The sequence below is a fragment of the Amblyomma maculatum genome, chromosome 1 (genome assembly GCF_055883805.1).
Source record: "Amblyomma maculatum isolate TAMU_Amacu chromosome 1, ASM5588380v1, whole genome shotgun sequence".
Lineage (NCBI taxonomy): Eukaryota > Metazoa > Arthropoda > Arachnida > Ixodida > Ixodidae > Amblyomma > Amblyomma maculatum.
Genome location: NC_139344.1, coordinates 151,003,105 through 151,025,355, shown reverse-complemented (window position 1 = coordinate 151,025,355; position 22,251 = coordinate 151,003,105). Strand labels below are relative to the sequence as shown.

Genomic DNA, 22,251 nt, shown 5'->3' with positions numbered 1-22,251 from the left:
AATCATGCTCACTCTATGATATTCGTTTCAAAATCCCGGCGGGGCGTAGTTAGTTCAAGCGCTCGGCTGGGGATCCGATGCTAGGAGGTTCGATTCCCTGTGGAAACAGGATTTTTATTTTTCTTATGACTTCATCATGACGTCATATCATGGACAGCTGTAGTGTGACCGGACAGAACGCGGACAGTAGGAGACTTTAAAGGCTTTCGCCATTATGCCTCATCTGAGGCCGGTGGTGGTTTGCACTCTGGGGAACAAGTCTAGAAGCAAAAAGAGGTTGTTATTTATTTTTTTCTAGGCCGAGCACAGCACTATTGGAATAAAACGGTTACTGGACGTCTGTCTGAAATGTATTTTTAAAATTTTTCCTTGCGATGTGAACCACTCTTTTGAGTGGATAAGTCATGCACGTTCTATCTTATCAAATTTCAGGCAACTGGATGTGCACTGGAGGTGGCCCTTTTTTATCGAATGTGGTACGTCGTGTGAGACGCAATATAGTTCGCCGTGCAGAAACAGTAGCTAAAGCAACTTTACAAGGAAGCTTGTGCAGGTATATCTGAGTGGCTAGGGACACTGAGTGGGGCGTGGGCAGGATACAATGCAAATATCTATATTTTGATGTACAACCGTCATGAATTCTAATAATATAGCGCGAGTGTCGCCCAAACTGCTGGTCAGCGCCTTATAATCTCGATAAGCGTGCAGCACGTCCTGAGATAGCATCGTCTGCTAAGCTCTTCCGATCACGAGAGCACACGCCCTGCCACAAAATCTATTCGCGAAAACCCGACGGAAAACAGAGCAGGTACGCAAGAATAAGGTGTGACAGCTGTGACTTTCCTCTTTCTTATTTCTATTACGGCTGGCCATGCTGGCGAAACGGCGTTAAAATAAAGAAAAAAATATTAAGCAAATACACCAGCACCCGAAAAGATTTTCCTCGAATGCGAACCTTCTGATTTGAGCAGCCCTCTGTTAGGTGGGAACATGATAAAATAGGTAACAAAAAATACGTGTGCTCTACTGGCCGACATTTCTTTTCTGTTGAATTTTTTTTTTTTTTTTTTTTTTTTTTGCGAACAGATATGGCAGGGCGTGTCGCCTCGCGATCGGAACAACCTAGCAGACGACGCTCTACCTTCGTGCGCGTGCTCAAACTCTGGCCGTGTTGCCCGCCTATCGCCGTTGTAAGGCGCTGGCCAGCAGTTTGGTCGACGCTCGCACTATATTATTAAAAATCAGGACTACTGTACGTGTGATCTTCTCGAGTTCTCGTTGTTCAGGCGATGCCACCAACGAATATTTGCAGACATGAAAGAGCTGCGAACAGTCGTTGAAAGCCTACGGTGTGTTAAAGAGCGGGCCATTGTGATTTTCCACGTGACTTTTCTATCACGGCAGGCGTGGAACATCTTAATACATTCTGCAGGAAGCTAATAAAAAGTTTGCTTTGGTTTCGCTTTTACGGTGTAACGTCCCAAAGCGACACAGGCTATAAGAGACGCCGTAGTGGCGCACTCCGGCAATTTCGACCACTTGGCGTTGATCAACATGCACTGACATCTCACAACGCAGGGATGCCTTTTCGCTTTGGCTCCATAAAAACGCTGCCGCCGGCGATCAACCCGAGTTCACAGCCACAGTAGTCGGGCACCTTAACTACTGCACTACGGCAGCGGGGCACTAATAAAAGGAGGAACGTATTACAAAGGAGGGGGGGGGGGGGGGGGGGGGGGGTGAGTAGTTAATTATTACTCCTTAACTCCTACTCTTGAGGCTATGAAACTTACAATGCATTTCCTGGTGTTCTTAAGAGGAAGAAAAGACATTCCACGCGCAGACTTCCAGCCCAGCACGACCTATGTGGGCTTTATAGAGGCGGCGAGAGGAGTGTTTGCAATGATCGACTGGTCGGACAAGTAGCGTTGTTGGAATTTCTACGGCAGTGAAGGCCCGTAGCACAAAGAAGAAATCAAAGCATATTTTTGTGTTGATTTTAGGCAAGCCGGAAAGAACTAACAAGAGGACCTGTGATTTCGTTGTAAGAAAGCAAAAAAAAAAAAAAATAACGAAATGCCCAAAAAGAGGTAAACAAACACAACCCCGGCATAGAGTGATGCAAAAAAGGTGCCGAAGGTGTCTTTTTAAGGACCTGTAAAGAACAGCTTTAGTCGTGCTAGAAAAGTCATTTAATTGTGTATTTCAAAACTACTTATCTTACTTTGGCCACCAGGTGCGCGTATGCAAAGTCCTCAAAAAAGTGTGTAACCATTTTATTTGTATTGTATTTCGCAAGAAACACCGTCAAGCGATTTAAGGTGTCTGCCCAGAATTGTGCTTCTGCCGTATACTAAATCATGAAACGCTATTTCCAACTAAAGCTGCGCTGTTATGAAGGAGAAAAGGGGAACAGAACCAAATGCACATGGCGTTTGTGAAAAGCCGCTTTCACAAGTAACTGCGAGGGCGTCAAATACTGCTTTCTTTTTTATCGGCGAACTCTGACGCATGAGAACGCAGCCATTTAGTTCGGGGTTTATTACATTTTATGTAGTCCCTAGTTGTCATGAGGAGGTTCTTACCAGTGCCAGAATAGTGAATTCATTTGCAAGCAAAAGTATGACATTGCGAAGGAAATCATTTAGCGCTTTTCTCTAGTATGAACGAAGGAAGACCCAAAATATAAATTTCTAGAGAAAATAATTTACCAGAATCAAGGACAACTTAAGTCTGCAGTGAAGCTTCACCAACATTCATGACCGCCACCAAAAATTAATAAGAATAAAATAAGTAGCCTGTTGTGAAATTGGCCTTAGCGCAGAGCTGTGACTGGCACCGTCGTGTGCCTCGCCTACGATTGCAACCTCTAAAAGAAATCATAAAGGCCGTGTTGGCGGTAAAACCTTTTTATCCAACATATACAGGATAGGAGTCCGCCTATCTGCCTAGACGGTGGACTGGAGTCCTTGAACTTGGGCGGCATGGCATGTTCAGCCATTCGGATTAAACCTAGCTGAAACTTGATGTTTGAGCTTAACAATAGGGTCTCCGAAAATTCTTCCGTTTCTGCTTCTTGATCTGCATCTTGGATTTTGGACACGTTTATATACCATATGTAAGTTGAGCCCTATCCCGACATATTTTACGTCTCACAATTTTTCCCGTTATCACTAGCTAAGGTTGTGCAGATTGGGAAAATTTCTTGTTTTAGGCGTTCCCGGACGTTTTTTGGCTCTTAGGAAGTAGAAACAACACGTGACCGGTGTAGCGGTGTGGCGTCTCATGGGCACCCAGCTCCACGCGCAGACAATGAAAAATTATGACAAGAGCCATTCCATGCTGCCGCAGTTCTTCCAGTGAGTACAACAGTGATTTTGATACAATTGGGTGTCTGTGACACCAGTACTGGTGGTATTGAGTATCAAGTAGCCATGAGTGCAACTAAGGATTCTCGGTTTACATGCCTCTCAGGTGCAAGGGACTGAGGGTGGCGTCTCGTGACTGCTTTTTGTGGAGTATTTGATGCAACCGATGAAAACGCGCATGAATACTTATCATAAAAGCGTACAGACAGACAGAAAAACCTTTATTATACGTAGGAATTCAGGGCGCGCAGGCCCCTGGGTCCCAGCACGAGCCCACTGCAACTGAAGTGGTTATGTCCCTGAGGTTCATAAAACTGGCAGCCCGGCCGGTGGCGATAGTCTGCACGGCCGGGTCTTCCGAGCGCATCAGGGTCTCCCAGTCCTCCCATTTTTTCAAGTCTTCTAGGCCCCACGGGGCAGGGTCCACCAGGTAGAGGGAGCGGATGTGGAAGGAAGGAGCAAAGGGTTCAGGGCAAAGGGTACTGGCATAAGTGGGGAAGGAGGGATGGTAGTGGAATTGGGTAAGGAGTGAAGGAAGAGAGTGTGTTCGCATTCTGCGTCATAGTATTGCGTGTGTATTGCCTAGGGAGTGGGTTGGTACAACTGCCGCGAGGGTGCGTCGAGCTGCGTAAGCCCGCTGAACTAGTGGATGCGCTCCTTCATGAATCCCGGATTAGCGTCCTGTCCGGGATTCCCAGAGTGTGCATGCACCCATATCAGCGCCACATGACGGGGCGGGGGTGCATCGGGCGAGTCCAGTAGACTAAAAGCAAGGACATGGACTAGACCTCGTAGAAAATGTAGAATCACTGTTTTTGAATAAGCTAAAATGTACGGGGCCTACGTGCAGGTTATGGCTATTGGAATGGCGGCTACCTCTGCAGCTTCTGGGGAGGTGCCTGGGGAGAGCGGTAATGTGATGAGAGGGGCTGGGGAGGAATCCACCACGTCTGCGGTCGATTTATCACCCGTGCATGCAACGTCTACCCATACGCCGTCCGACTAACCACCATAAAATCAGCGGAGACCCTTTGCACGGACTATGCGGCGCTGGTCATCCTAGGATGGATGCATATTTTTCGGGAACGGCCTGATAAGCAGTTCTCGATGTACGTCTGAGGGATGGAGAGAAGGATTGGGTCGTTAGCCGGTATCCTTTACAACACACCATTATCTGTGTATAATAACTCCGAAAGCAGAGTGGATTGCATCTTCACTGCTGTGTCTTCGTTCCGGCGATCAAGGAAGAAACTATTTACAAAATGTTAGGGTAGGCATGTGAAGAGAAGAATGTAAATTTAGAGTATAGTCTAGGAGTATAGTAGCCCTTACAGTAGGAAGTGAATTTTATACCCATTAGGTTCTACTTCTGCGCCGCAACCTGCGTCTAGCGGTGTCTCATCATAGCCTGAGTTTTGCGACGTTAAACCCCTCAAACCAAACCCAAACCAAACCAAACCTGAGTCTTGTGTTCTTTTGAGCGAACATGCAGAATACATCCCGTCGGCAGTAGAGGCTCCAACCGCTCCATCTCCATTCACGTTTCGGCAGGGCAATATAGACTAGCAGAAGATAAACGATTGAGCTATTTCCGAGCTCGAGAAGTTCAAACAAAACGAGTGGTGCTGTGGAATGTCTTCCCTGGGCACGTTATGGAAGCCCTTGCCACCCTCTCTCTCTCTCACACACACACACACACACACACACACACACACACACACACACACACACACACACACACACACACACACACACACACACACACACACACACACACACACACACACACACACACACACACACACACACACACACACACACACACACACACACACACACACACACACACACACACACACACACACACACACACACACACACACACACACACACACACACACACACACACACACACACATCAATTAGTCTATTAGTTTTTCTAAACGCTTCACAGCCCATGCGTGTGACTTCTGGCGAACTGAGATTGTGGATCAAAGTCCAGAACGCGCCGCTCGTGGTTACCAAAATCTTAGTCTATGAGTGTTCGGGCTGGCGGGTGGGGTACGTTGATGTAGATGGCGTACTGATGTGAGCTTCCGGCATGCGTTACACGGTGCTCGTGAATACTTTGAACCGACAAAAAATTTGCTCAAAACGCATTTATTTTAGCATTTTAATTTGCACGCTAACTAGAAATCATCCCAGGCTGGGCAAAATCCAAAAACTTGCATATCCTCTTTTCGCAGTTTCATGGCATCGCTGCCATTGTCGCTGGCTGAGGTGGTGCAGTCAAATCCTACGAAGACTGCGAGTGGATGAAGGCTGTGCAAGGATTGCCAGTGGAAGGGCCTCCCTTTGGCGCACGATCTGGATCCGAAGCCTTGGTTAGTATTACGGCCGTCAGTCGCCTCCCACTGGCGCCCACGTCAGCTGTCAGCCCATTCGTTCCCTGCAGTTGACCGTAGAATCAATTATGTACATCACAGAGCATGCATGGGAAACATACACGTTCCAATTGCGTACCAGCATTTTCTCCTGCGGCGTCTTCTTCCCCAGGTGAAAATGGATGATGGCTGTGGAAGCGCTGCTACTGCTGGAGCCTGCCATCCTTGAAGGAGTCGAAGCCGCCGCAGAGATAGGTTGTACCGGAATGATTGATGTCACTCTGAAACTTGCCTGTGCCACCGCTGAGAGGCTGGACTGCAGTGGTAACCTTGGACTGGACGGGTGCGCCGGTTGTGCTAGAGGGATACATGGCCCTTGCTGAATTCGCCGACCCATCTCGTCCCAGGCAAGCTGTTCCACGAAGGCGTTTCTTTGCTTTGGGATAGCAGTGGTAGGCGTTCCACTTGAAGTGTAGGATCTGCAAAAGGACCGTCGCTCTTCGCCTGGCTTGCCTCGGTTCAATTTGTAGCAAGGAAATAACCGGAGCATTTCCTGCAGAGAACAGTCTTCGAACAGATCCGCTCGAGGGCACGTGCCTGACCTGCTGGCGCTGAAGAAGACGACGGAAAGACACGAGACATACAAGGGCTCACGCAGTGCTCTTCTTCTTCAGTGATATGGTTCTCGCGTGGTCTCTAGGGCGGAGCCACCAGACGGGAGGTTTATTTTCGGACACTGTAAACTGTGAAGTGGACCAGTGTCGCAGCACCTCTTAAAGCGTTGTGAAGACTACGGATCTAAATCAGCTCAGAATGCAACCTAATGGAAAAGAAACATTTCCCCCTTCCTTTCCATGGGGTGGGATAGGAAATTATTTGATTATTGACAATTGCTGCTTTAAAGAGATAAAAAAGGGAGCAGAAATAAAAAATATACTAACAATTAGGAGGCTATTTGGGATTAACAGCGCCAAAAAATGCAAAATAAAGAGAGCACGCCATCGCGTATAAATCTCCAATGACAGGCGATTTGAAAATATTTCAAGACAATATAGAATGGTACATTGCTCAATACATGAGGGGCATTCGAAGTGTTTTTATATATATTGTGAGGTATCTTAATATTATGTGCAAGCCGGGCGCTGCGGGACGAATATTGAAATCTGGACTTTGCAGTGACAGTATATACTTTATTTGTCAGTCTGTCGGTTCGCGATTAAGGAATGCGTGAATGCAGAATATGGTTGGAAGGATCCTGCACGATTTTTGCGATCGAGTTGGTTGTGTATTATCTGGTCTGTAGAGGATGCGCATTTGAAATATGCCTCTGAACTTGGGCTCCTAGCTGTGACAACGCTTCAGTCGTCGAGTTTCGTCTGAGAGAATTACGCCTTATGCTCTTATCGATTATACCCTGCACTCAGCTTTAAGCAAAGTTATTAGCCACAGTTGAAATCTATATATGTCTCCATTAGACTACATGCACTTCCTTGCCATTAACTCATTCTATGTAATGTGTGAAAATTTAAATCTCATATGAGGAACAAGCGTCACATCGCAGTGTTATTGTGCGGTGCATCAAAGAACTTAGTATGCACTGCGACTAAACCTCCCGTCTGGGTACGTGCATATACATGTTAATTAATTGATTACGATTCGTTAACAGTTGCCTGAAATTGAAGAAACTCAAGTACTTTCAGGCTAAGGATTAATAAGAAACATGTAGGCTTGGTTAACAGTTCTGCAGATATCGTCAAGGGCTGTGTTTCTGAGTAATTCTTGTGGCCATTTAGTATTTTAAATAGTCACTAAACCACTTCTTTCTGTTTTTTGTGATTGCGGCTCATCACATTTATGAATCATTATTCGCATTGCGGTTGGACCTATATATACTGGGATTTTACGGAATAAAGTATTATTCTACAGGCAGAGGCATTTATGCTTGAAAAAGGATAGGTACAAGTAAATATTTCGAGAACACTGGTGAATCTACACTGCAGAAATGCGGAAGCCTTAGCGTTGCTGCTGAAAGGCAGCATGAAGTTTGTCCATTTATCTCATTATCATTATCAACTAAATGCACCGTCATTGTCATCGTTACTGTCATCCTCACTGTATGATATGCGTATCACGATCTCGGCGTAACGCAGTAGTTAAAACACTCGGCTGGAGATCCAAGGCTAGGTGGTTAATTTCGGTTGGAGACAGGATTTTTATTTTTCTGATGACTTCATCATGACGTCATTTGATTTACAGCTTTAGTGTTACCGGGCGATCGCTGACAGTATGAGCCTTTAAAGTAATTCGTCTTAATACTTTGTCGGAGGCCGGCGGTGGCTTGCATACTTAGGAACAGCTGAGCAGAAAACAAATTTTTCTTCGAGGCCGAGCACTGCACTACCGGAATCAAATGTTTATTGGACGCGTCTGTTCATAAAAAGATTTTTCTTTTCAATTTTAATAGTTAACCACTTAGAACGCTACGTCCTTTCCTGTCGACTGTCCGCTTTTCAGAGAGCCCCTTGCTTGGAAAGCCGTCCTTCTCTCCTTCGGCACAAACATCGGGATGCTTAACCTTCCTTGTGATCACGTGACTGTTCTGGCGGCACCAACTGCATCGCGTGTTTTGGGCTGCAGGAAGACGCTGCCCATTCATGTGTCGTTACACGTTAGTGCCAGCCATTTCTGCAAAGCATGGCAACGACGAGACCATAGCAGTACATCTTTGCTGCCTATAACCATCCGATAGAAGACTTGGGCTCTACGAAGTGCACGAATGCTTCGTGTGGCTCTAGCGCGCGTTTTTTTCTCTTTCCCCTTTTCTTTTTCTTTTCTGGCAAGCTTTATAAGTACGAATAACAGAATTTTCCACTGTGCTAATCTTGCAACGCAGGATTATAACGGCGGTGATGCGGCCATCCATGCGCCAGTTGTTTGGTCGCAATTGCTCCTTTCCTTCCAGAATGTTCCTCTCCATTGTCTTTCACTGAACACGTTGAAGTAAGTTTCGGTATGCAACATTGACTAGGGAAGATCTTTAGCAAAGGGAAATGACAATTTTTACTGGCTCTTCACGTTTCTCGAAAGGCTGTAGCGTGAGCAGCTGTTTCTTTGTGCCGCCTACTGCTGACCTCAATTCAAGAAGCAAAATTCCTTTCCTAGCGCAGGACCTTCTCGCCCGCACAAAGCGTTACACACCACGTCATTAACAGGCGCGTACTTTCCCTTTGTCAGAACTGCAATGGCTATCTTGACACATAAGACAGATCAACCTATTCATCGCACGTTATTTCTCTCATACAATCTTCTTTCCATTATGCTTATGAAGGTTGGCTCCCCACAGCCGGACCTCCGCCCCGTTTTCTAGTCACACCTATCACGACACACCGACATTGTTCTCAAACCTGCAGTGTTGCATTTGTATACGTGTATCTGCTTGCCGCGAACTCAATCTATATAACGCGTGAAAATTGGAATCTCATATGAGCATCACACGTCACATCGCAGTGTTTGCGCGTGCGGTGCACCAAACAACTTAGTATCTCACGTGACTAAACCTCGTCTGGGTACGTGCATGCGAATCTAATAGATTGATTAGGATTCATAAATAGTTGTGTGAAAGTGAAGGAGATTCAAGTGCTTTCAGGGTAAGGAGGAATAAGAAACATTTAGGCTTGGTGTACAGTTATGCAAATATATATCACTTCTCAGTTCTTCGCACTTGAGGCACATCACAATTATGCATCGTTATTCGCAGTGCGGTTGGACGTATATATACTGCAATTTTACGGAATAAAATATTAATCTACAGATAGCGGCATAAATGCTTGGAAATGGATATGGGTATGAAAGTACAAATTCCGACAGCACTGGTGAATCTACGCTGCAGAAATGCGGAAGCCTTAGCGTTGCCGCTAAAAGGCAGCATCAAGATTGTTCATTTATCTGATTATCATTATCAACTAAATGCACCGTCATTTTCATCGCTGCTGTCATCATTGCCATTATCGCTAATTGCTGAGTCATTGTAATCAGTACAATCATGCTCACTCTATGATATTCGTTTCAAAATCCCGGCGGGGCGTAGTTAGTTCAAGCGCTCGGCTGGGGATCCGATGCTAGGAGGTTCGATTCCCTGTGGAAACAGGATTTTTATTTTTCTTATGACTTCATCATGACGTCATATCATGGACAGCTGTAGTGTGACCGGACAGAACGCGGACAGTAGGAGACTTTAAAGGCTTTCGCCATTATGCCTCATCTGAGGCCGGTGGTGGTTTGCACTCTGGGGAACAAGTCTAGAAGCAAAAAGAGGTTGTTATTTATTTTTTTCTAGGCCGAGCACAGCACTATTGGAATAAAACGGTTACTGGACGTCTGTCTGAAATGTATTTTTAAAATTTTTCCTTGCGATGTGAACCACTCTTTTGAGTGGATAAGTCATGCACGTTCTATCTTATCAAATTTCAGGCAACTGGATGTGCACTGGAGGTGGCCCTTTTTTATCGAATGTGGTACGTCGTGTGAGACGCAATATAGTTCGCCGTGCAGAAACAGTAGCTAAAGCAACTTTACAAGGAAGCTTGTGCAGGTATATCTGAGTGGCTAGGGACACTGAGTGGGGCGTGGGCAGGATACAATGCAAATATCTATATTTTGATGTACAACCGTCATGAATTCTAATAATATAGCGCGAGTGTCGCCCAAACTGCTGGTCAGCGCCTTATAATCTCGATAAGCGTGCAGCACGTCCTGAGATAGCATCGTCTGCTAAGCTCTTCCGATCACGAGAGCACACGCCCTGCCACAAAATCTATTCGCGAAAACCCGATGGAAAACAGAGCAGGTACGCAAGAATAAGGTGTGACAGCTGTGACTTTCCTCTTTCTTATTTCTATTACGGCTGGCCATGCTGGCGAAACGGCGTTAAAATAAAGAAAAAAATATTAAGCAAATACACCAGCACCCGAAAAGATTTTCCTCGAATGCGAACCTTCTGATTTGAGCAGCCCTCTGTTAGGTGGGAACATGATAAAAGAGGTAACAAAAAATACGTGTGCTCTACTGGCCGACATTTGTTTTCTGTTGAATTTTTTTTTTTTGCGAACAGATATGGCAGGGCGTGTCGCCTCGCGATCGGAACAACCTAGCAGACGACGCTCTACCTTCGTGCCGTGCTCAAACTCTGGCCGTGTTGCCCGCCTATCGCCGTTGTAAGTCGCTGGCCAGCAGTTTGGTCGACGCTCGCACTATATTATTAAAAATCAGGACTACTGTACGTGTGATCTTCTCGAGTTCTCGTTGTTCAGGCGATGCCACCAACGAATATTTGCAGACATGAAAGAGCTGCGAACAGTCGTTGAAAGCCTACGGTGTGTTAAAGAGCGGGCCATTGTGATTTTCCACGTGACTTTTCTATCACGGCAGGCGTGGAACATCTTAATACATTCTGCAGGAAGCTAATAAAAAGTTTGCTTTGGTTTCGCTTTTACGGTGTAACGTCCCAAAGCGACACAGGCTATAAGAGACGCCGTAGTGGCGCACTCCGGCAATTTCGACCACTTGGCGTTGATCAACATGCACTGACATCTCACAACGCAGGGATGCCTTTTCGCTTTGGCTCCATAAAAACGCTGCCGCCGGCGATCAACCCGAGTTCACAGCCACAGTAGTCGGGCACCTTAACTACTGCACTACGGCAGCGGGGCACTAATAAAAGGAGGAACGTATTACAAAGGAGGGGGGGGGGGGGTGAGTAGTTAATTATTACTCCTTAACTCCTACTCTTGAGGCTATGAAACTTACAATGCATTTCCTGGTGTTCTTAAGAGGAAGAAAAGACATTCCACGCGCAGACTTCCAGCCCAGCACGACCTATGTGGGCTTTATAGAGGCGGCGAGAGGAGTGTTTGCAATGATCGACTGGTCGGACAAGTAGCGTTGTTGGAATTTCTACGGCAGTGAAGGCCCGTAGCACAAAGAAGAAATCAAAGCATATTTTTGTGTTGATTTTAGGCAAGCCGGAAAGAACTAACAAGAGGACCTGTGATTTCGTTGTAAGAAAGCAAAAAAAAAAAATAACGAAATGCCCAAAAAGAGGTAAACAAACACAACCCCGGCATAGAGTGATGCAAAAAAGGTGCCGAAGGTGTCTTTTTAAGGACCTGTAAAGAACAGCTTTAGTCGTGCTAGAAAAGTCATTTAATTGTGTATTTCAAAACTACTTATCTTACTTTGGCCACCAGGTGCGCGTATGCAAAGTCCTCAAAAAAGTGTGTAACCATTTTATTTGTATTGTATGTCGCAAGAAACACCGTCAAGCGATTTAAGGTGTCTGCCCAGAATTGTGCTTCTGCCGTATACTAAATCATGAAACGCTATTTCCAACTAAAGCTGCGCTGTTATGAAGGAGAAAAGGGGAACAGAACCAAATGCACATGGCGTTTGTGAAAAGCCGCTTTCACAAGTAACAGCGAGGGCGTCAAATACTGCTTTCTTTTTTATCGGCGAACTCTGACGCATGAGAACGCAGCCATTTAGTTCGGGGTTTATTACATTTTATGTAGTCCCTAGTTGTCATGAGGAGGTTCTTACCAGTGCCAGAATAGTGAATTCATTTGCAAGCAAAAGTATGACATTGCGAAGGAAATCATTTAGCGCTTTTCTCTAGTATGAACGAAGGAAGACCCAAAATATAAATTTCTAGAGAAAATAATTTACCAGAATCAAGGACAACTTAAGTCTGCAGTGAAGCTTCACCAACATTCATGACCGCCACCAAAAATTAATAAGAATAAAATAAGTAGCCTGTTGTGAAATTGGCCTTAGCGCAGAGCTGTGACTGGCACCGTCGTGTGCCTCGCCTACGATTGCAACCTCTAAAAGAAATCATAAAGGCCGTGTTGGCGGTAAAACCTTTTTATCCAACATATACAGGATAGGAGTCCGCCTATCTGCCTAGACGATGGACTGGAGTCCTTGAACTTGGGCGGCATGGCATGTTCAGCCATTCGGATTAAACCTAGCTGAAACTTGATGTTTGAGCTTAACAATAGGGTCTCCGAAAATTCTTCCGTTTCTGCTTCTTGATCTGCATCTTGGATTTATGGACACGTTTATATACCATATGTAAGTTGAGCCCTATCCCGACATATTTTACGTCTCACAATTTTTCCCGTTATCACTAGCTAAGGTTGTGCAGATTGGGAAAATTTCTTGTTTTAGGCGTTCCCGGACGTTTTTTGGCTCTTAGGAAGTAGAAACAACACGTGACCGGTGTAGCGGTGTGGCGTCTCATGGGCACCCAGCTCCACGCGCAGACAATGAAAAATTATGACAAGAGCCATTCCATGCTGCCGCAGTTCTTCCAGTGAGTACAACAGTGATTTTGATACAATTGGGTGTCTGTGACACCAGTACTGGTGGTATTGAGTATCAAGTAGCCATGAGTGCAACTAAGGATTCTCGGTTTACATGCCTCTCAGGTGCAAGGGACTGAGGGTGGCGTCTCGTGACTGCTTTTTGTGGAGTATTTGATGCAACCGATGAAAACGCGCATGAATACTTATCATAAAAGCGTACAGACAGACAGAAAAACCTTTATTATACGTAGGAATTCAGGGCGCGCAGGCCCCTGGGTCCCAGCACGAGCCCACTGCAACTGAAGTGGTTATGTCCCCGAGGTTCATAAAACTGGCAGCCCGGCCGGTGGCGATAGTCTGCACGGCCGGGTCTTCCGAGCGCATCAGGGTCTCCCAGTCCTCCCATTTTTTCAAGTCTTCTAGGCCCCACGGGGCAGGGTCCACCAGGTAGAGGGAGCGGATGTGGAAGGAAGGAGCAAAGGGTTCAGGGCAAAGGGTACTGGCATAAGTGGGGAAGGAGGGATGGTAGTGGAATTGGGTAAGGAGTGAAGGAAGAGAGTGTGTTCGCATTCTGCGTCATAGTATTGCGTGTGTATTGCCTAGGGAGTGGGTTGGTACAACTGCCGCGAGGGTGCGTCGAGCTGCGTAAGCCCGCTGAACTAGTGGATGCGCTCCTTCATGAATCCCGGATTAGCGTCCTGTCCGGGATTCCCAGAGTGTGCATGCACCCATATCAGCGCCACATGACGGGGCGGGGGTGCATCGGGCGAGTCCAGTAGACTAAAAGCAAGGACATGGACTAGACCTCGTAGAAAATGTAGAATCACTGTTTTTGAATAAGCTAAAATGTACGGGGCCTACGTGCAGGTTATGGCTATTGGAATGGCGGCTACCTCTGCAGCTTCTGGGGAGGTGCCTGGGGAGAGCGGTAATGTGATGAGAGGGGCTGGGGAGGAATCCACCACGTCTGCGGTCGATTCATCACCCGTGCATGCAACGTCTACCCATACGCCGTCCGACTAACCACCATAAAATCAGCGGAGACCCTTTGCACGGACTATGCGGCGCTGGTCATCCTAGGATGGATGCATATTTTTCGGGAACGGCCTGATAAGCAGTTCTCGATGTACGTCTGAGGGATGGAGAGAAGGATTGGGTCGTTAGCCGGTATCCTTTACAACACACCATTATCTGTGTATAATAACTCCGAAAGCAGAGTGGATTGCATCTTCACTGCTGTGTCTTCGTTCCGGCGATCAAGGAAGAAACTATTTACAAAATGTTAGGGTAGGCATGTGAAGAGAGGAATGTAAATTTAGAGTATAGTCTAGGAGTATAGTAGCCCTTACAGTAGGAAGTGAATTTTATACCCATTAGGTTCTACTTCTGCGCCGCAACCTGCGTCTAGCGGTGTCTCATCATAGCCTGAGTTTTGCGACGTTAAACCCCTCAAACCAAACCCAAACCAAACCAAACCTGAGTCTTGTGTTCTTTTGAGCGAACATGCAGAATACATCCCGTCGGCAATAGAGGCTCCAACCGCTCCATCTCCATTCACGTTTTGGCAGGGCAATATAGACTAGCAGAAGATAAACGATTGAGCTATTTCCGAGCTCGAGAAGTTCAAACAAAACGAGTGGTGCTGTGGAATGTCTTCCCTGGGCACGTTATGGAAGCCCTTGCCACCCTCACACACACACACACACACACACACACACACACACACACACACACACACACACACACACACACACACACACACACACACACACACACACACACACACACACACACACACACACACACACACACACACACACACACACACACACACACACACACACACACACACACACACACACACACACACACACACACACACACACACACACACACACACACACACACACACACACACACACACACACACACACACACACACACACACACACACACACACACACACACACACACACACACACACACACACACACACACACACACACACACACACACACACACACACACACACACACACACACACACACACACACACACACACACACACACACACACACACACACACACACACACACACACACACACACACACACACACACACACACACACACACACACACACACACACACACACACACACACACACACACACACACACACACACACACACACACACACACACACACACACACACACACACACACACACACACACACACACACACACACACACACACACACACACACACACACACACACACACACACATCAATTAGTCTATTAGTTTTTCTAAACGCTTCACAGCCCATGCGTGTGACTTCTGGCGAACTGAGATTGTGGATCAAAGTCCAGAACGCGCCGCTCGTGGTTACCAAAATCTTAGTCTATGAGTGTTCGGACTGGCGGGTGGGGTACGTTGATGTAGATGGCGTACTGATGTGAGCTTCCGGCATTCGTTACACGGTGCTCGTGAATACTTTGAACCGACAAAAATTTTGCTCAAAACACATTTATTTTAGCATTTTAATTTGCACGCTAACTAGAAATCATCCCAGGCTGGGCAAAATCCAAAAACTTGCATATCCTCTTTTCGCAGTTTCATGGCATCGCTGCCATTGTCGCTGGCTGAGGTGGTGCAGTCAAATCCTACGAAGACTGCGAGTGGATGAAGGCTGTGCAAGGATTGCCAGTGGAAGGGCCTCCCTTTGGCGCACGATCTGGATCCGAAGCCTTGGTTAGTATTACGGCCGTCAGTCGCCTCCCACTGGCGCCCACGTCAGCTGTCAGCCCATTCGTTCCCTGCAGTTGACCGTAGAATCAATTATGTACATCACAGAGCATGCATGGGAAACATACACGTTCCAATTGCGTACCAACATTTTCTCCTGCGGCGTCTTCTTCCCCAGGTGAAAATGGATGATGGCTGTGGAAGCGCTGCTACTGCTGGAGCCTGCCATCCTTGAAGGAGTCGAAGCCGCCGCAGAGATAGGTTGTACCGGAATGATTGATGTCACTCTGAAACTTGCCTGTGCCACCGCTGAGAGGCTGGACTGCAGTGGTAACCTTGGACTGGACGGGTGCGCCGGTTGTGCTAGAGGGATACATGGCCCTTGCTGAATTCGCCGACCCATCTCGTCCCAGGCAAGCTGTTCCACGAAGGCGTTTCTTTGCTTTGGGATAGCAGTGGTAGGCGTTCCACTTGAAGTGTAGGATCTGCAAAAGGACCGTCGCTCTTCGCCTGGCTTGCCTCGGTTCAATTTGTAGCAAGGAAATAACCGGAGCATTTCCTGCAGAGAACAGTCTTCGAACAGATCCGCTCGAGGGCACGTGCCTGACCTGCTGGCGCTGAAGAAGACGACGGAAAGACACGAGACATACAAGGGCTCACGCAGTGCTCTTCTTCTTCAGTGATATGGTTCTCGCGTGGTCTCTAGGGCGGAGCCACCAGACGGGAGGTTTATTTTCGGACACTGTAAACTGTGAAGTGGACCAGTGTCGCAGCACCTCTTAAAGCGTTGTGAAGACTACGGATCTAAATCAGCTCAGAATGCAACCTAATGGAAAAGAAACATTTCCCCCTTCCTTTTCATGGGGTGGGATAGGAAATTATTTGATTATTGTCAATTGCTGCTTTAAAGAGATAAAAAAGGGAGCAGAAATAAAAAAAATATACTAACAATTAGGAGGCTATTTGGGATTAACAGCGCCAAAAAATGCAAAATAAAGAGAGCACGCCATCGCGTATAAATCTCCAATGACAGGCGATTTGAAAATATTTCAAGACAATATAGAATGGTACATTGCTCAATACATGAGGGGCATTCGAAGTGTTTTTATATATATTGTGAGGTATCTTAATATTATGTGCAAGCCGGGCGCTGCGGGACGAATATTGAAATCTGGACTTTGCAGTGACAGTATATACTTTATTTGTCAGTCTGTCGGTTCGCGATTAAGGAATGCGTGAATGCAGAATATGGTTGGAAGGATCCTGCACGATTTTTGCGATCGAGTTGGTTGTGTATTATCTGGTCTGTAGAGGATGCGCATTTGAAATATGCCTCTGAACTTGGGCTCCTAGCTGTGACAACGCTTCAGTCGTCGAGTTTCGTCTGAGAGAATTACGCCTTATGCTCTTATCGATTATACCCTGCACTCAGCTTTAAGCAAAGTTATTAGCCACAGTTGAAATCTATATATGTCTCCATTAGACTACATGCACTTCCTTGCCATTAACTCATTCTATGTAATGTGTGAAAATTTAAATCTCATATGAGGAACAAGCGTCACATCGCAGTGTTATTGTGCGGTGCATCAAAGAACTTAGTATGCACTGCGACTAAACCTCCCGTCTGGGTACGTGCATATACATGTTAATTAATTGATTACGATTCGTTAACAGTTGCCTGAAATTGAAGAAACTCAAGTACTTTCAGGCTAAGGATTAATAAGAAACATGTAGGCTTGGTTAACAGTTCTGCAGATATCGTCAAGGGCTGTGTTTCTGAGTAATTCTTGTGGCCATTTAGTATTTTAAATAGTCACTAAACCACTTCTTTCTGTTTTTTGTGATTGCGGCTCATCACATTTATGAATCATTATTCGCATTGCGGTTGGACCTATATATACTGGGATTTTACGGAATAAAGTATTATTCTACAGGCAGAGGCATTTATGCTTGAAAAAGGATAGGTACAAGTAAATATTTCGAGAACACTGGTGAATCTACACTGCAGAAATGCGGAAGCCTTAGCGTTGCTGCTGAAAGGCAGCATGAAGTTTGTCCATTTATCTCATTATCATTATCAACTAAATGCACCGTCATTGTCATCGTTACTGTCATCCTCACTGTATGATATGCGTATCACGATCTCGGCGTAACGCAGTAGTTAAAACACTCGGCTGGAGATCCAAGGCTAGGTGGTTAATTTCGGTTGGAGACAGGATTTTTATTTTTCTGATGACTTCATCATGACGTCATTTGATTTACAGCTTTAGTGTTACCGGGCGATCGCTGACAGTATGAGCCTTTAAAGTAATTCGTCTTAATACTTTGTCGGAGGCCGGCGGTGGCTTGCATACTTAGGAACAGCTGAGCAGAAAACAAATTTTTCTTCGAGGCCGAGCACTGCACTACCGGAATCAAATGTTTATTGGACGCGTCTGTTCATAAAAAGATTTTTCTTTTCAATTTTAATAGTTAACCACTTAGAACGCTACGTCCTTTCCTGTCGACTGTCCGCTTTTCAGAGAGCCCCTTGCTTGGAAAGCCGTCCTTCTCTCCTTCGGCACAAACATCGGGATGCTTAACCTTCCTTGTGATCACGTGACTGTTCTGGCGGCACCAACTGCATCGCGTGTTTTGGGCTGCAGGAAGACGCTGCCCATTCATGTGTCGTTACACGTTAGTGCCAGCCATTTCTGCAAAGCATGGCAACGACGAGACCATAGCAGTACATCTTTGCTGCCTATAACCATCCGATAGAAGACTTGGGCTCTACGAAGTGCACGAATGCTTCGTGTGGCTCTAGCGCGCGTTTTTTTCTCTTTCCCCTTTTCTTTTTCTTTTCTGGCAAGCTTTATAAGTACGAATAACAGAATTTTCCACTGTGCTAATCTTGCAACGCAGGATCATAACGGCGGTGATGCGGCCATCCATGCGCCAGTTGTTTGGTCGCAATTGCTCCTTTCCTTCCAGAATGTTCCTCTCCATTGTCTTTCACTGAACACGTTGAAGTAAGTTTCGGTATGCAACATTGACTAGGGAAGATCTTTAGCAAAGGGAAATGACAATTTTTACTGGCTCTTCACGTTTCTCGAAAGGCTGTAGCGTGAGCAGCTGTTTCTTTGTGCCGCCTACTGCTGACCTCAATTCAAGAAGCAAAATTCCTTTCCTAGCGCAGGACCTTCTCGCCCGCACAAAGCGTTACACACCACGTCATTAACAGGCGCGTACTTTCCCTTTGTCAGAACTGCAATGGCTATCTTGACACATAAGACAGATCAACCTATTCATCGCACGTTATTTCTCTCATACAATCTTCTTTCCATTATGCTTATGAAGGTTGGCTCCCCACAGCCGGACCTCCGCCCCGTTTTCTAGTCACACCTATCACGACACACCGACATTGTTCTCAAACCTGCAGTGTTGCATTTGTATACGTGTATCTGCTTGCCGCGAACTCAATCTATATAACGCGTGAAAATTGGAATCTCATATGAGCATCACACGTCACATCGCAGTGTTTGCGCGTGCGGTGCACAAACAACTTAGTATCTCACGTGACTAAACCTCGTCTGGGTACGTGCATGCGAATCTAATAGATTGATTAGGATTCATAAATAGTTGTGTGAAAGTGAAGGAGATTCAAGTGCTTTCAGGGTAAGGAGGAATAAGAAACATTTAGGCTTGGTGTACAGTTATGCAAATATATATCACTTCTCAGTTCTTCGCACTTGAGGCACATCACAATTATGCATCGTTATTCGCAGTGCGGTTGGACGTATATATACTGCAATTTTACGGAATAAAATATTAATCTACAGATAGCGGCATAAATGCTTGGAAATGGATATGGGTATACAAGTACAAATTCCGACAGCACTGGTGAATCTACGCTGCAGAAATGCGGAAGCCTTAGCGTTGCCGCTGAAAGGCAGCATCAAGATTGTTCATTTATCTGATTATCATTATCAACTAAATGCACCGTCATTTTCATCGCTGCTGTCATCATTGCCATTATCGCTAATTGCTGAGTCATTGTAATCAGTACAATCATGCTCACTCTATGATATTCGTTTCAAAATCCCGGCGGGGCGTAGTTAGTTCAAGCGCTCGGCTGGGGATCCGATGCTAGGAGGTTCGATTCCCTGTGGAAACAGGATTTTTATTTTTCTTATGACTTCATCATGACGTCATATCATGGACAGCTGTAGTGTGACCGGACAGAACGCGGACAGTAGGAGACTTTAAAGGCTTTCGCCATTATGCCTCATCTGAGGCCGGTGGTGGTTTGCACTCTGGGGAACAAGTCTAGAAGCAAAAAGAGGTTGTTATTTATTTTTTTCTAGGCCGAGCACAGCACTATTGGAATAAAACGGTTACTGGACGTCTGTCTGAAATGTATTTTTAAAATTTTTCCTTGCGATGTGAACCACTCTTTTGAGTGGATAAGTCATGCACGTTCTATCTTATCAAATTTCAGGCAACTGGATGTGCACTGGAGGTGGCCCTTTTTTATCGAATGTGGTACGTCGTGTGAGACGCAATATAGTTCGCCGTGCAGAAACAGTAGCTAAAGCAACTTTACAAGGAAGCTTGTGCAGGTATATCTGAGTGGCTAGGGACACTGAGTGGGGCGTGGGCAGGATACAATGCAAATATCTATATTTTGATGTACAACCGTCATGAATTCTAATAATATAGCGCGAGTGTCGCCCAAACTGCTGGTCAGCGCCTTATAATCTCGATAAGCGTGCAGCACGTCCTGAGATAGCATCGTCTGCTAAGCTCTTCCGATCACGAGAGCACACGCCCTGCAACAAAATCTATTCGCGAAAACCCGACGGAAAACAGAGCAGGTACGCAAGAATAAGGTGTGACAGCTGTGACTTTCCTCTTTCTTATTTCTATTACGGCTGGCCATGCTGGCGAAACGGCGTTAAAATAAAGAAAAAAATATTAAGCAAATACACCAGCACCCGAAAAGATTTTCCTCGAATGCGAACCTTCTGATTTGAGCAGCCCTCTGTTAGGTGGGAACATGATAAAAGAGGTAACAAAAAATACGTGTGCTCTACTGGCCGACATTTGTTTTCTGTTGAATTTTTTTTTTTTTGCGAACAGATATGGCAGGGCGTGTCGCCTCGCGATCGGAACAACCTAGCAGACGACGCTCTACCTTCGTGCGCGTGCTCAAACTCTGGCCGTGTTGCCCGCCTATCGCCGTTGTAAGTCGCTGGCCAGCAGTTTGGTCGACGCTCGCACTATATTATTAAAAATCAGGACTACTGTACGTGTGATCTTCTCGAGTTCTCGTTGTTCAGGCGATGCCACCAACGAATATTTGCAGACATGAAAGAGCTGCGAACAGTCGTTGAAAGCCTACGGTGTGTTAAAGAGCGGGCCATTGTGATTTTCCACGTGACTTTTCTATCACGGCAGGCGTGGAACATCTTAATACATTCTGCAGGAAGCTAATAAAAAGTTTGCTTTGGTTTCGCTTTTACGGTGTAACGTCCCAAAGCGACACAGGCTATAAGAGACGCCGTAGTGGCGCACTCCGGCAATTTCGACCACTTGGCGTTGATCAACATGCACTGACATCTCACAACGCAGGGATGCCTTTTCGCTTTGGCTCCATAAAAACGCTGCCGCCGGCGATCAACCCGAGTTCACAGCCACAGTAGTCGGGCACCTTAACTACTGCACTACGGCAGCGGGGCACTAATAAAAGGAGGAACGTATTACAAAGGAGGGGGGGGGGGGGGGTGAGTAGTTAATTATTACTCCTTAACTCCTACTCTTGAGGCTATGAAACTTACAATGCATTTCCTGGTGTTCTTAAGAGGAAGAAAAGACATTCCACGCGCAGACTTCCAGCCCAGCACGACCTATGTGGGCTTTATAGAGGCGGCGAGAGGAGTGTTTGCAATGATCGACTGGTCGGACAAGTAGCGTTGTTGGAATTTCTACGGCAGTGAAGGCCCGTAGCACAAAGAAGAAACCAAAGCATATTTTTGTGTTGATTTTAGGCAAGCCGGAAAGAACTAACAAGAGGACCTGTGATTTCGTTGTAAGAAAGCAAAAAAAAAAAATAACGAAATGCCCAAAAAGAGGTAAACAAACACAACCCCGGCATAGAGTGATGCAAAAAAGGTGCCGAAGGTGTCTTTTTAAGGACCTGTAAAGAACAGCTTTAGTCGTGCTAGAAAAGTCATTTAATTGTGTATTTCAAAACTACTTATCTTACTTTGGCCACCAGGTGCGCGTATGCAAAGTCCTCAAAAAAGTGTGTAACCATTTTATTTGTATTGTATGTCGCAAGAAACACCGTCAAGCGATTTAAGGTGTCTGCCCAGAATTGTGCTTCTGCCGTATACTAAATCATGAAACGCTA

The 22,251-nt window shown here is 45.9% G+C and overlaps 3 long non-coding RNA genes across 3 annotated transcripts; 2 read left to right on the top strand and 1 right to left on the bottom strand.

Moving 5' to 3' along the window:
- Nucleotides 1-3,251: 3,251 nt before the first annotated feature.
- On the top strand, nucleotides 3,252-6,064 carry LOC146204608 (uncharacterized). Its single transcript, XR_014702838.1, has 3 exons — nucleotides 3,252-3,359; nucleotides 5,615-5,752; nucleotides 5,925-6,064. It is a non-coding gene; the product is annotated as an uncharacterized LOC146204608 (long non-coding RNA).
- A 6,669-nt stretch (nucleotides 6,065-12,733) lies between these two features.
- On the top strand, nucleotides 12,734-16,178 carry LOC146204607 (uncharacterized). Its single transcript, XR_014702837.1, has 4 exons — nucleotides 12,734-12,880; nucleotides 12,977-13,121; nucleotides 15,729-15,866; nucleotides 16,039-16,178. It is a non-coding gene; the product is annotated as an uncharacterized LOC146204607 (long non-coding RNA).
- LOC146204606 (uncharacterized) lies at nucleotides 15,795-21,815 on the bottom strand. Its single transcript, XR_014702836.1, has 3 exons — nucleotides 21,677-21,815; nucleotides 16,006-16,477; nucleotides 15,795-15,931 (listed from the first exon to the last, which is right to left on the bottom strand). It is a non-coding gene; the product is annotated as an uncharacterized LOC146204606 (long non-coding RNA).
- Nucleotides 21,816-22,251: the final 436 nt, after the last annotated feature.